Below are 13419 nucleotides of genomic sequence, written 5' to 3' on the forward strand. Positions count from 1 at the left end.
TAGAAGTGGAATGTTCTATCCAAGCGTAGTGTACTCAAAGCTTAGAAGAAGAAGCAGCAGATGAGACTGCTCGTGTCCTCATTCGAGACTTTACATGACTTCTGTCAAAGACTTTTTTTATAGAAATGAATTGTGATAGTCACAGTTTGAGACTGCCTGTGAACATAGCTCAATTGTAAAAATTGGATTCAAAGCACACAAACCTGGGAAAGTATGAGTGAAAATTGATTATCTCTAAACGTTTGCATGAGTTTTTCTTTGTGGATGATGCATTCTTCTCCATTCCCTTCTTCCCCAGTGACCTAGGCCTATCTCAGGATGTATATTGGCTGGGAAGAAAGGAAAAGATTACAAAGGAACATCTCCAAATTCCAAAGTGGAAAGTTAGACTAAATAATAGACTTGCCGTAATCATTTTGATTAATTCCTCACATTTGACCAATAGGAACTTATATTTTCTCCTAAGGTGAAATTCATTGCTCCTTCAGAAGCCCAGCACTTGAATTGTATTCCCTAAACCTTCTCTTACGATTCGCGCCCCATGAGTGGTACAACGGCTGACCTCGGGGGGTGGGGGGCTGAATTTCATTGCTGTAGTATAACTATTTATAGAGTAATATGACTGAAACATTTTGGTAAGAGTGTCTCTTTGTAAATAACTGCAGCTAATTGTGTTAATATTATAACTGATATTATATCAGTTATAGTCTGTTAATATTATAACTATCACTTCAGACCTATAATAAGCTATGAGTTTGCCATGCCTGCTATTTTACTAGAGATTCCAACCTTATACTCCAAGGTAACTGAAACCATTAAATGTATATTTTCATTGGTACGGTAATAAACAGCAAATTCTGAGTCTGTGTTTCTTTTCTAAACCTATGTCAAACTACAGAGGAAAATATGAGCTTTCAGAGGAACAAAGCCTGCAGCATGCAATGGGAATAGCAAGGCTGTGGAATTAATATAAGGTCAGCCACCCAAACTGTCTTCCTTCAGAAAAAGTCCTACCTGACTAAGGATTGTCAGAGATTCATCCCTACACAGAGAACATGCCTCAGACCAATAAAAGGAATAAACCTACCAAAATGGCTTAGAAAAGCCACAGGCTTCACAATGATTTGGAATTAATACATGCAAACCAATACACAAAAGGCAGCTCTATGTTTGTTAGTTTGAATTCAATAATAGCTTTTTAATGCATGCGTTTATAGACGATTAGCAACTACAAACGTCCTTAAAGACTGCACTGACATTGTATTTTACAGTTACCCTCAAGCCAAATTGATCAAGCATCCATCTCTGATGGCCTCCAGAGCACCTTTGGCTCTAAGGGTGTGTGACTGTTTTCTGCAATTAGGAGTGTTTTCGAGATAGGGATATATCTGAGGAAAGGAAAGGTTGCTTGTTTTCTTAATCAAGTATTGTTGCCTCTCTCAATGGTTATAGGGAAAGGGATATTTTGGAAAACAAATCTTCTGGCGGGAAAATAAATAGACTGCCTGGTCCACCGTCTTTTGTAGCCTGCAGTACAGTCCCTTGTGTTTCATGGGATTAATTAAAGGTTAAGGAGGATATTTTGTTAACAGACAGTCGGCATGTTATTTCCAAGGACGTCTGCATCGGTGCGCTCGAGGATGCCTGCTTCCCAGTCCCACGCTGTGTCCATTAGACCTCAGCGGTTCTGACCCTTTGCTGGGAGAGATCCCGTGGTTCTGCTGGCCTGAAAGTCGACGCCAAATCCCAAATGCGGCAATAATGTTCTGCTTACCTAAATTCCACCTGCAGTTGCAATTGGATACGGTATTCTTCATTTCCTAGCCTGAACTCTTGTTTCTGTGTTACTGCTAAACAGCTGCTGTGTTCCCCCGCTCCCTCCCCACAGGTGGCCGCGTTTGATAATGTCTCGTGCAGGATCAATCTTGGTCCCATTGAAGTCAATGGGAATTCTGCCAGGGCGTCCCAGATCTGGTCTTCTGTACAGCTGGTAAAGCACTTCCAGCTCCTGCAGGATAAGAGGTACTTTGCAAAGTCTGGTGATTATCCAGGTTCATTAGCCGGCGAGGGAGCGAGAGGGAAAGGGAGTAAGAGAGAAAGAAATCCTTGAGCTTCTTTCTGCAGCCGCACACTTGGTCAAACCGCAAATGCAGTTCTGTTTTGTGTTCACTCGTAGAAACAAAAGCTAATTAAACTGAAAGCTGTCACTGTATCTGAAGTGCTTTAGCAAGGCCAAACTTCAAGACAATTAGAGATGATTCTCTGGAATGAGCAAACAGGCTTGTTTGCTCGTCAAAGCAAACTACAATTGCTCACAAACATTTTTAAAAATGATTAGCTTCCTGAATCCGCTCTGCTCCACTCTTTCCAGTGAGCGGTGTCTTTTTTCCAGGCCCTTAGAAACCAGAAGTGCTATTAGCGGAGGAAGTCTGTGCTCAAGGTAAGAGGTATGAGGTAAATCAGGTCCTTCATGATTCAAATCGCTGGAAGTATTCTGGGACATGTTCACACGTAGGATCCATATGTACGGTGGAAACAACAGACAACTGGGAGCTAGCAGTCTGCTCATAATCATTTGTATTGCTGTAAGGTAAAACACGGTGTGGAGGATACTCTGGGGTTTGTATACTGTGCACCGCTGCACCCACGTGGCTACCTTGTCTGGGAACAGTCCTGTCGGTACAGAATGACCAAACCTCGAGCTCCCGAGGGCATTTCTACAAGAAAGCTCACATTTTCAAAAGAAAAAAACAATGTGCCAGGATACACAGAACAGCTTATGAAATGCAAATATTATCTCCCTCGCTGGCTTGGCTTAAAATTCTTTGAAACAATTTATAACTAAACATGCCATGGAAAAAGTTAGCAAGCATTTTTTAAGAGTTGTTAAATGAAACTTCAGTGTGTTAAGTCAGGAAATGACAAGCCTTGACTCTATAGCCAAAGTCTCGTTCTTCGCCTTGCCATTAAAATTTTAAGGACGCTATCAGACGCAGTTACGTCTGCCGGTATTACATTTATTTCCACACACAGGAAAGAAAATCAGCAGTGAAAGCGCTAGCAGCTGCTCTGCGTTTTATCTCTTACAGATAGGTGTGGTGAGTAACTGCCCCTGTAAAACACTCTTGGTTTTTTCTCATTAAGAAAACAAACACAAACATATAGTGTTTGGACTGAATCTGTTAACACTAGACTTGCTTCTGTCCATCGTTGTCATTATTCTCAACGATTTCAAGTTGAGCCCAGGTGCAGACATTTGCAGGGTTGAAATGGCTGCTTTAGCTTCTGAAGGTGAGAGTGTGGGTGGGTGCACAAATCGCTCTTTATAAACATAGGAGAGTCATTGTGATTAACTTTTTTATTATTTAAGGAAAAACAGACCTTGGCTGTGGAATCAAAGTGATATCCATTTTGGTTAATGCGGTATTACAAAGAAGGTCAGTCCCAATAATAAAATTGTTGCTCCCCTGAAGTAAAAATCTTTAGAAGTCAGCAGATAAGGTAAACTTTGCTCCCCCCGCCAACACACAGCAGTAGGGTAAGGCTTTTTGAAGAGTAAGTTTCCAGGTTAGTGATGAAAAACTGAAGGGAACATTAACAATTCTGCTTTCAGGAAAAGAAAATAGAAATTCTCTGTCTCTTGGTCCGACCCAAGTCGAAGTTTGGAGTGTGTCTTAATTTGTATCTTCACAACATCTTTTTAAGGAAAGGAAGTACAACCATCCTCTACTACAGGGCTGATTCAAAAACATCCAGATTCCTAAGGCGTTTGGGGAATTATGTCAGTGCCAAAGTCCACAAAAGCTTCTGAACCCCTCCTACCCTCGAAGGCTGCTCAGTGCCATGAGCCTCTAGCAGCTTGCCCACACAGTGTGCGTGGGCTCTGCTGCGGGACAGCTACTTTAGCTAATGCCAAACCGGAAGGTACAGCTACTGCTGGTTATCATATGAAAAAGGCACCACCACTCCTTCCTGCACGTGTTCAGAGCTGGGAGTCACACGGGAATCCATGATCTGGCCTTGGCAAAAGTGAAAGTGCTGACTTGGGGCCAGGTCACATCATACCACAGCATTCCTCCCTCCAGTCTCAGACTTTCTTACTGACTTGTTATAAGCTTGTCACCTGACAGGTACAAAGCAAAAAAACCAACAGAAAATGGCCACACTTGCCAACTGTTTCCTGCATGAAGCACAAGAGCAATTTCTCTAGGATGCCCTGGGTTGATTCTCCATACGCATATCTATGCACGTCAGCGTCTAGTGAATCGGAGACAAGATGCGTGCAAAGACTGTCAGTACTGAAACTTTTGCACAAGTGCCTGGACAGGAGCTGAGACTCCAGCTCACCCAGACTTGTGTACTTGGAGGAGTGAGTGCTGCACAGAGGGTAACCCCAACATGGGATGGTCCGAGCAAACTGACCAGGTCATCTGGAAACCATGTAGGTGCAAAGCTATTCTCCCAGGCAGCAAGTAGGGTTGCCTGGCATTGTTGTTACTCTAACTCTCTTTTTTCTTTTTCCACTTTTCCAATACCTTTTCAATTTTACGTAAACAGCCCAGGCATTAAATCCAAAACTACAAATTTCATTCTGGACGTTAAGCAGCTCAGGAACTGTGTTGCAGAGTGACAGTAAGTCTTATTAGGCATCTAGCCCTAAATCACCAAAAAAAAAAAAACAGTTATGATAGAGAAAAAGTGAACTCTAATCCTTAAGACATTGGCCAGGAGCCTAACCATAGAGTTAGCCTTTCTCTGCATGTAGCTGCCTTTTATTGCAAAGACAAAATCTCCGAGTGTTTCAGCCTCAGTTGCACATTACAGTTCCATCTATAGTATGCCACTGGATAAAAAGGAGGAGTATTGTTTCTCTTAGACTGAATCCCAGTTTTAAACATGGAAGAATGTTTTCCACTTTTCAGAATGTCAAGATTTTCCAGCTGAATAAGATAGAGAACTAGGCCAATAACAGCAGAATCTGTTTGCATGGCATTAAGAAAGTTTCAGAAGAAGGATGGTTTGAATCACTAGACTTGCATCTTGTCTACACACTAGGTAACGGCAGTATGATGCACAAAACAGGAATGTTGCACCTTTCCTTTCAAATGGCTTTCTTTTGTGAAAAGAAAATCTTGAAAAACATGAATAGGTGATGATTACAATCAACTATTTTGAATTTGTATGTTATTTCCTTTGTTTCTTTTCCTTCCGTTTGGTGAGTATTTTTATTTTCTGTTGTAATGTTTCTTTTTTATTCCCGAGCGGATGGCATATCCTCACACAGTCATGCTTCAATTTGCGTTCTTTACTATAGCGTTTAGAAGGTGGCTAAGACAGCAACAATGTTTTATTTAATTTAATATAATATGAACCGCATTTTTTGTAGAGAGATGCCTTCTTTATCCGAGAAATTTTCAAATCACTTATATGCATAATTTCATCCTTCAGTTTTACTCCTTGATCCTTTTGGATGTCATTAGAGCAGCATATGAAAGTCCTCTATGATAAATGAAAATACTCTGGAATATAAATGATAGAACTGATGCACTGATGCAACTCCATTCTGTTTCCATTCAGAGAGGAGGTTTTCCTCATAAGCGCTCTTGTTCTTTTTCTCCACACACACAAGCGTATTTGAAGATATTAAAACTTCTGGGTTTTATTTTCTAGCCTTTTTTTTTTTGCCATATATGTTCTGCTTTTGTTTAGAATGTATGGAGGCCTCTGATTCATAGCAGAATATAGGTTTACATCTATGGATAAAAGTTATCTGAAAAAGAAATATAGTACTAAGAAACTGTTAAAATTTCAGATATAGTATGGCAAGCTTGTTTTACATGATGTGCAGCCAGTTGGCTAACAGATTTGAAAGGAACTCAAAGACCTGGAAAATGTATGTGCAAGACTGCTGTTTATGTCATACTGTATTACATTTTGTCATATACCATGGTTTTTCAAAGAGGAATCTTTGTTTTTTGCACAATGCAGACTTGGATTTAATTAAAAATTTGACCTTTGACTGAGGCGTATGTATAGACAATTACAATAATAGGAATTGTCTAAGAAAAAATATTTAAGGTAACACATGCATTAAGAAAATAGAAAAGGTTTAAGACAACCTATGATTTGAAGAAGCATCTGACACTTCTAACTGCCACAAAGCCCTTGGTGGTGATAGAATACGTGAAACCTGTAAGAGGGGACAATCAGGAATGTGGAATGGAATCCTGGTCATAATTTTCAAGGAACAATGAGTGACAGATACATGATTTTTCAGGGTAAATCTCAATCCTTATTAGAATAAGCATTAGTAAGGTAAGTCCTAAACTAGCTGAGTGACTATGTTTAGTGATTATAAGTATCACAGTTTCAGAAATGACAGAATGGATAAAAATTCTTATGATGAAATAAAACGAATACCAAGTCTTCCTTAGTCTTGATCAAGAATGAATAGAAATGATAATATGTTTTCTAGTTTGTATTATTTGGGGAAAAATACACGCATGTGCATGCTAAGTGTCTATTAGAAAAATGAAATAAGATGCACACATGTTGCATATTTGCCTCTATGTCTTTGTAGACGTTATTGCAGGAGTATAATCTTTAAAAGAAAAGAATACAAATCTTTCAAAGCATATTCTGAAAAGCTGCTTTATACCCAATATGCAAGTATCTTATTTTACTACAAACAATATTCTACCAAAGGCTATTGGCAAAAGTCATCATTATCTGGCTGTGTCATCTGTAGCTTCCTACTGAAATATGGGATCCAGCTGCTCATTGATAGTAGGATAATAGCCATCATTCACACTCGTTTGCCATAAATGATATATCTGAAAGCACCAGAAATGTGAAGGAGCACACTCACAACCCACTGATCTTTAGTCATCCCTTAAAATCAGTTTAAACTTAATTTAGGCCATACTGATTCACCTCGAGTGCACAAATTGAATTCCAGCTTCAGTAAGATCAGTATGAGCCGCGCTAAATTTCCAAGACATGCTTAAAAAATATATCCTTCTTTGTTTGTTTTCTTAATAGTCTGTTTAAATTTGTGTCCCATTTCAGTGCTGGGTTATCGCATTTGAATCTAGCTCTATCAAAAATTTTTAAGAATCATACCTATAAAATCTGGTATATCACAGACCGAATTAATGGTTTATCAAATACTGGGAAATGCATTTTAGACAAAAACGAATTTGAATACGACTTGAAAGCATATACTCTTTCTCTGTAGTCAACTTGATCCAATCACAAATTCCAAAAGATCCAAATGAAATGGTCCAAATCTGAAAACTTTGTTTAAAGAGCATGAGTTAGAAATATGCTGTCAGCAGTCAAAATCAGGCGTTTCAATCTCGTCAATTTAGTCAGAGGTAATAAGTAGCCAGGACTCAAACTGTAAGCAGGAAAGTTTCCTAATCATGCTGTGATTCACAGTTTATCTTAGAGTCGGCCCCAGAAACGGATCTCATTCCACAGCCATTCGCCCTCTGCCTCTCATCCCAGCCACCTGCCCAACCTTACAAAAAGGCTAAACGCCCAAATTCTCTACTAGAGGTGGTCTGGAGTTCTGAAGAGCCTTTTTGATTCACCTACTTTTGGTTTAAAATCTTTTGACAACTATTTTATCTGCTCTATCTAGCCAAAACGTTTATTCAAAGTTTATTCACTCGAAAACTTTTGTCTTGAAGGATCAGTCCTTGAAGTTTCAGTGAACAGCAGCATATTATTCATTCTCACAGGTGGTGCAGAAATCTGGTGAGAACGGCTAAGTGGTGCTACCTGTGGTGCAACATACTCTCTAGTGACAGTACTTGATCAGTGATTTCTGATACTTGGTATCAAAATTGCCTAAACCACATAGTGAGGGTAAATGGATCTTTTGTTGCTCAAAATTCTTTAAAAATTAAAGACTCGAGGTGATTAAAAAAGCTAATGAGATGTAATAGACTCAGAGTCCCTATCTCCTGTTTTTTTTGGTGGAGAAAGCGTTCATTTTTAACATCAGCAATGCTGTGTGTGTCAGCTAGCTACAAAACTATTTGCAGTACTGAAAGGTTGCAGCTCTGTGCATTGGTTTAGCATCTATGTTGCTCATGGCACGGTCACAAGTTCATTGCGCTCGAGAAAGGAAAACAAGCCTCAGTGCTGCGTGGTATTTCCGTGTGACATGGCCAAAGACGCACTTTCATTGAGTAATTTTAGAATCGTATTTTGCTGTCTGACCTGTGCTAAGTAGGACTCTATTAAACTAGTCGTTGTGTGGAAATCTTTTGACCTCTCCGTAATTAGTTAGCATATGATGTAACCAGGACTGAAGAAATGGGTTGTAAGTCTTAGTTTGACATTATTCCTCTCTTAACAGATTCGGTGTCAGAAAACAATTCCGTTGATGAAAATGAAGTTGCGTCTGTTTTTGCCAGCACGTGAAAAGAATCAGGCCAATTTCAGTTAAACTGAAAGGGAGAATTATCTATATTATTTTCCAAGCGGCCATAAACTCATGCAATTTTGATTTGAAAGTTTCAGCTGGAAGTATATAAACATAAAATATCATGCTAAGTGACTGTCACTTAATCTAATGAGATTTTTATGTGAAATATATTGCTAAAATTATAAATACATATATGTTGCATTTGTTTTACTTACATGGATATTGCTGGAATTCATGATGAAATTGATTAGATTTTCTGCCAAATATTATAAATGTTTTGCTAAGTCAGTCACATTTAATTTTACAATGTCTTCTATAGAAGACTTTGAAGATGTGGTGTGTCTCATTATTTCATTGTTTAGAAACTCCAGCTAGTCTAAATATCAAACAGCTACCGTGTTTCCCAGGAGCAACTGGAGAAAAAAGAACCCCAAGACAAAAAAGAGAACCCCTTTTTTTCCAAAGTGAAACTTGTTCTGAAATACCTTTTTTGATGTGTGTTTTTTGTTTTATTTTTCTAAAAGCAGAGGTTTAGAATAGTTTGGAGTACAGGAATAAGAATCTAGTGGAAGTATTTATTGATTTACACTAAGATATTATCAAAAACTATGATCTCAATGTTTTTAGGGAGTTTGACCTCAAAGAAAAATTTTTAGAACCATGATACTAAAAAATTACTCATGAGGAATTGACAGAAATACTTTCTTTTTTTTTTTTTATTTCCAGCTAGGAAAACACTGGTAAGCATCATTCCAATGTCTGTGGAAACAGATGGTCTGTGATAGTGAAAGACTATTTCAGACTAAAATATCATTTTTGCCGACTGTCCTTTATTATAGTAATTTGTGTGAATATTTTCTATGGAGTCTTCTTTCAAAAACATAACCCAGACCTTTAACGTTTTCTGTGCTTCTGTGCTGAATCAGATCAAACTTAGGTCACTGAAGGAAAGATGCTTGCGTTTGCTGTGTGTGCATTTTGCCACCCTGTTCATATCATTTTTGAAATCTAGTTAAATCCACACACACTGGTTTCATTTGTGCATTTAACCTCTGCAAAGGTAAAACTAATAAAGATCATATCCAACTGTCACTGTGTTAGATCAAGATCTTGAGCTAAACATGCGGAACGTTAAAACTTAGGTAAATAACCCTGGAATCTGGATTTGTGGCAAAGAATTTCTGTTCTTACTTGGTAAAGATATGACTGTCAAAAATACAATTTTCTTAGCCTTTATAACTGGAGGTCTGGGATGACTATAGCTATCAGTAGATACAGAAATAGAAAAAGACCAGATTTTCAGTATGCAATCTCTCTAGATCCATCAGTAGCACTGAGTAATTTCGTAATTGAGCCTGTCTTTATCCAATATAGACCAATTTTACTGACTTCTACTATCCTTGAAGGAAAAATACTGATCAACAACAGAAAACTTTTTTTATTTCTTCGGGGATACTAAGGAATAGTAGACTACATTTCTGTTGATTTCTTCTATGAGAAACATCAAATTTTGGAAACAAATTCTTACTTTAGGATGAGAGTTTCATCTATTGTGGTATAGCAATTCCTATGAAACTAAAAATTTTCCTCAGGTTAAATATAAAAGTGATTTAAAAGCAAATCTTTAATATATATCACATTTTTTAATCTTCATATGGCTATCATGACAATACAAGAAAAGAAATTAAAAAAAACATATTGGAAAAAAACAAAGAAGATAATACAATAAAATTTATCTTATTTAAGGTATTTTTCACATGCTTCATTCCACTGGATTTATGGCCCATTCACTTAGAGGGAGAGTGTTATGGGATGCACTAGACAAGAGTCACCTGTACACAAAAACAGTGTTTGGGAGGAAGAAATGGAAAATTCTGCTTTCCAAGAACAGTCAAATTTCATGTTCATTACATGTCTGTGCCCCTCTAAGTGGAAAAATCTAGATTTTACTAATATGTGCATGGCTTTCCAAGGTGATTGTTATAATCAAAGAAAGCTTTTTAGCTGAGGATAAAGAATATCACTCACAGATTTTTGACAGATTAATTTTTTCCTTTCCCCCATATGTCATGTTATTAATGTAGATTCCATCCCCCACTGTGAACTTATACTAAGTTGAGTAACTATTTAGATAACCCTCAAAGGCAATGATTTCCTGCAGACATTTGACTATTGTGGTATGAATCATTAAAGTAATTTACTTTAATGAAAAGTAAAAATAAAACACATTTCTGAAAGGGGATAAGTTTTCATTCCCATGCTATCTAGAATTTATTTGCCTATTAATGATTCTGTAATAGCCTAACTGGTCATATTGCATTCCCGATCCGTCCAATAACTTTCTTCAGAGTTGGAAGGCTAATTGTAAAAGTGATTATTTATAATATCTGAGTGCTTTGTTCAGGGGACGCATTAAAAGCGTAAACAGTGGGGAAAGAGAAAGGTTACAACTGTTTTAGTGAAAAGAAACATATGAAAGTTTTATACAAATATCACTTCTAAACTTGTCCAATTTTTTAAATAAAGACATCTAATGAAAATAACGTTTTCCTTTAGAGGATCCAATATGTTTTATACTTAGCAAAATAGACTATTTTATTCCCAATATGGATATTGCACCATTCTCAACAGTGCAGCTGTCAAGATTGTTTTGTGGCATTTATATAAGTTTTCTTAAAGTCGTGGTGTTAAGTGAACACATTTCAGTTCATACTTTTTTTAAGGCACAAAAAGCTACTCTAACTTCAAGCTTTTTTTTTTTTTTTTTTAACAAGCTTATTACTGTTTAGTCAATCTGGTGATTGTCTGGGATGAGACTGTTTTACATTAGCACTATTACCAATCTGCTTTCTAGATGAATATAGCACCTCAGAGGGCTTGCAGGACAAGTGGCACTGTGCACCTTCTGCTGTTACTTCGCACAGACTGAATCATCCGAAGGTATTTTATTTGCCTCAGGAGTGATTCATATGGTAAATGATGAACTGTTTTGAAATAATAGTTTTTATTTTCACTTATTCATTGCTGAAGACTTTTTACATGATGTTTTCTTAAAAATATCTGTTAGGTCCTAACACCAATTGTTCCTGAAAAGAGTAGGTGGGAACATGTTCAATATTTTTTGTTATTAAAACATATTGTTTCATCAAGATCGTAATGTTCTGCATGCAGGGAGTGTTTTGGCTTTAGTTTTGCAAAATGTGGTTTTGGATGGGAAGACAAAAAGAAAGGAGGAGGCTGACTTACCCTCCTTGCCTTGTGCGTAATAACATTATGCATTAATGTATAATGACACTGAGCAGGGATGAGAGACCTAAGTTTAGTTTGCCTGCAGCAGATTGATTTTGCGTATCGACAGAGCAGGAAAGATATCTGGATACCTGAATATTTCACATCCCCTGTTGACACCTCTCATGCGCACATTCAGTTGCAGACTAATATTTAAAATTATCTTCTGAGGCAAAATCCTGAAGATTTCCTGTCCAAAGTGATATTTTTTACAATTTTGAGAATTTTGAGAAGTTTTGTGAACTTTTCTTTTCCTTTCTGATGAAGGATGAAAAGAAATTTTTAACTGTTTCATGAAAGTCAGTTCCAATCCTCCATACAGGCTCCAACGCTGACTATTTCTTGCCTACTGAAATTAATGGGATTTTTGATTATTCAGGGACTCTAAGTATTTTTATAGTTAATTAATATTTTACAAAAAGATAAGAACATGCTAATATAATTTGCCATAATTTTTCCTTAGTTTAACTTGCACTCTGATTTTTGTATCACTTGCTTTTGTAAGCTATGATATTTCTCATTTTTTTTCTTTCACTTCCCAATGTTAGGACAATATTCAGACTGAGATTTGGTATAAGCAAGTCACCCTTTCATTTTGCAGTGCAAGACCCATGCTGTGGTTTTGATTACAATGGCCAGAAGTGAGGCGTGTATGGAAGGACAAGGGAGTTACATCTGTAAAATAAGCAAGGCTAGAGCATGCAGGCTTCCACACTGTTTTACTGTTAGCAGGTTGCTTTGGCCCACGTCAGCTAGCACTCTTTTAGACTATGCTCCAGCACAATTAAAGGGTAGCGTAGACGACGGACCTTTCTCAGTGGATGATATAGCTGGCATCACCCTTTTCTCGAGGGGAAAAAAAATTAGCCATATATATGCATGTTAGGCCATCTAACCAGCATGGAGCCCAGGCAATGCTCCTTGGCCAGCTTTAGCTACCTTTTTGGACAAAGCCTGTAAAGTCAGTGTGGATGTCGGTAAGATTTGAATGAGGATCCACATCTGGGCTGCAGAGGCCCTTCTGTGGAGTTAGGTGGCCCACACATCTGTATCTGGATACATCCTACAGCAAAAACATACTCTTACACAGAGAACAGTGCAACATCTTGACGTCAGAAGCATTCATAAAGACTGGAGAAGGATTTTCCAGACAGACTGCTCTTACCAGCTCTAAGTTTTAGTTGATGGGAAGTGTAAGGGAGAGCTTGTGTTTGATGTGGTGGAGAAGAGGAAGCCATGGCAAAACTCTCCACTGAACTCCTCCTGGGAGACGAGGAATGAATTACATGTGACAGATGTTAGTCACTTAACGAACTATTGAAAAGGCCTCAGATACAAAAGTGATGAGAGCACTCTAAGAACCCGTGGAGAATGTAATAATGATGGTAACAAAAGATGTGGGAGTGTCCAACTTCAGAGCAACATGCCAAAATCTTGATCTAAGATGTTAAACTGGCTAAAACATGAGCCGTTCAAGCTAAGCAAGGCTGAGACAGAAGGTCTTCCTTCAAACTGCAGATCTGGGAATTGTATTCCCAGTGAATTTGCATTTAATATAACAGCTCGATTCTCTTCCTACTGAAGTCTGTGGTGAGCTGCCAACTGACCTCAGCGAGAACAGCATTAGGACAGGAGCTACTGTACATGCAGAATTCATAAAGTGCTCAACGGGTAAATTGGGAACTGAGTTCAGA

The sequence above is a fragment of the Struthio camelus genome, chromosome 1 (genome assembly GCF_040807025.1).
Source record: "Struthio camelus isolate bStrCam1 chromosome 1, bStrCam1.hap1, whole genome shotgun sequence".
In the NCBI taxonomy this organism is placed as follows: Eukaryota; Metazoa; Chordata; class Aves; order Struthioniformes; family Struthionidae; genus Struthio; species Struthio camelus.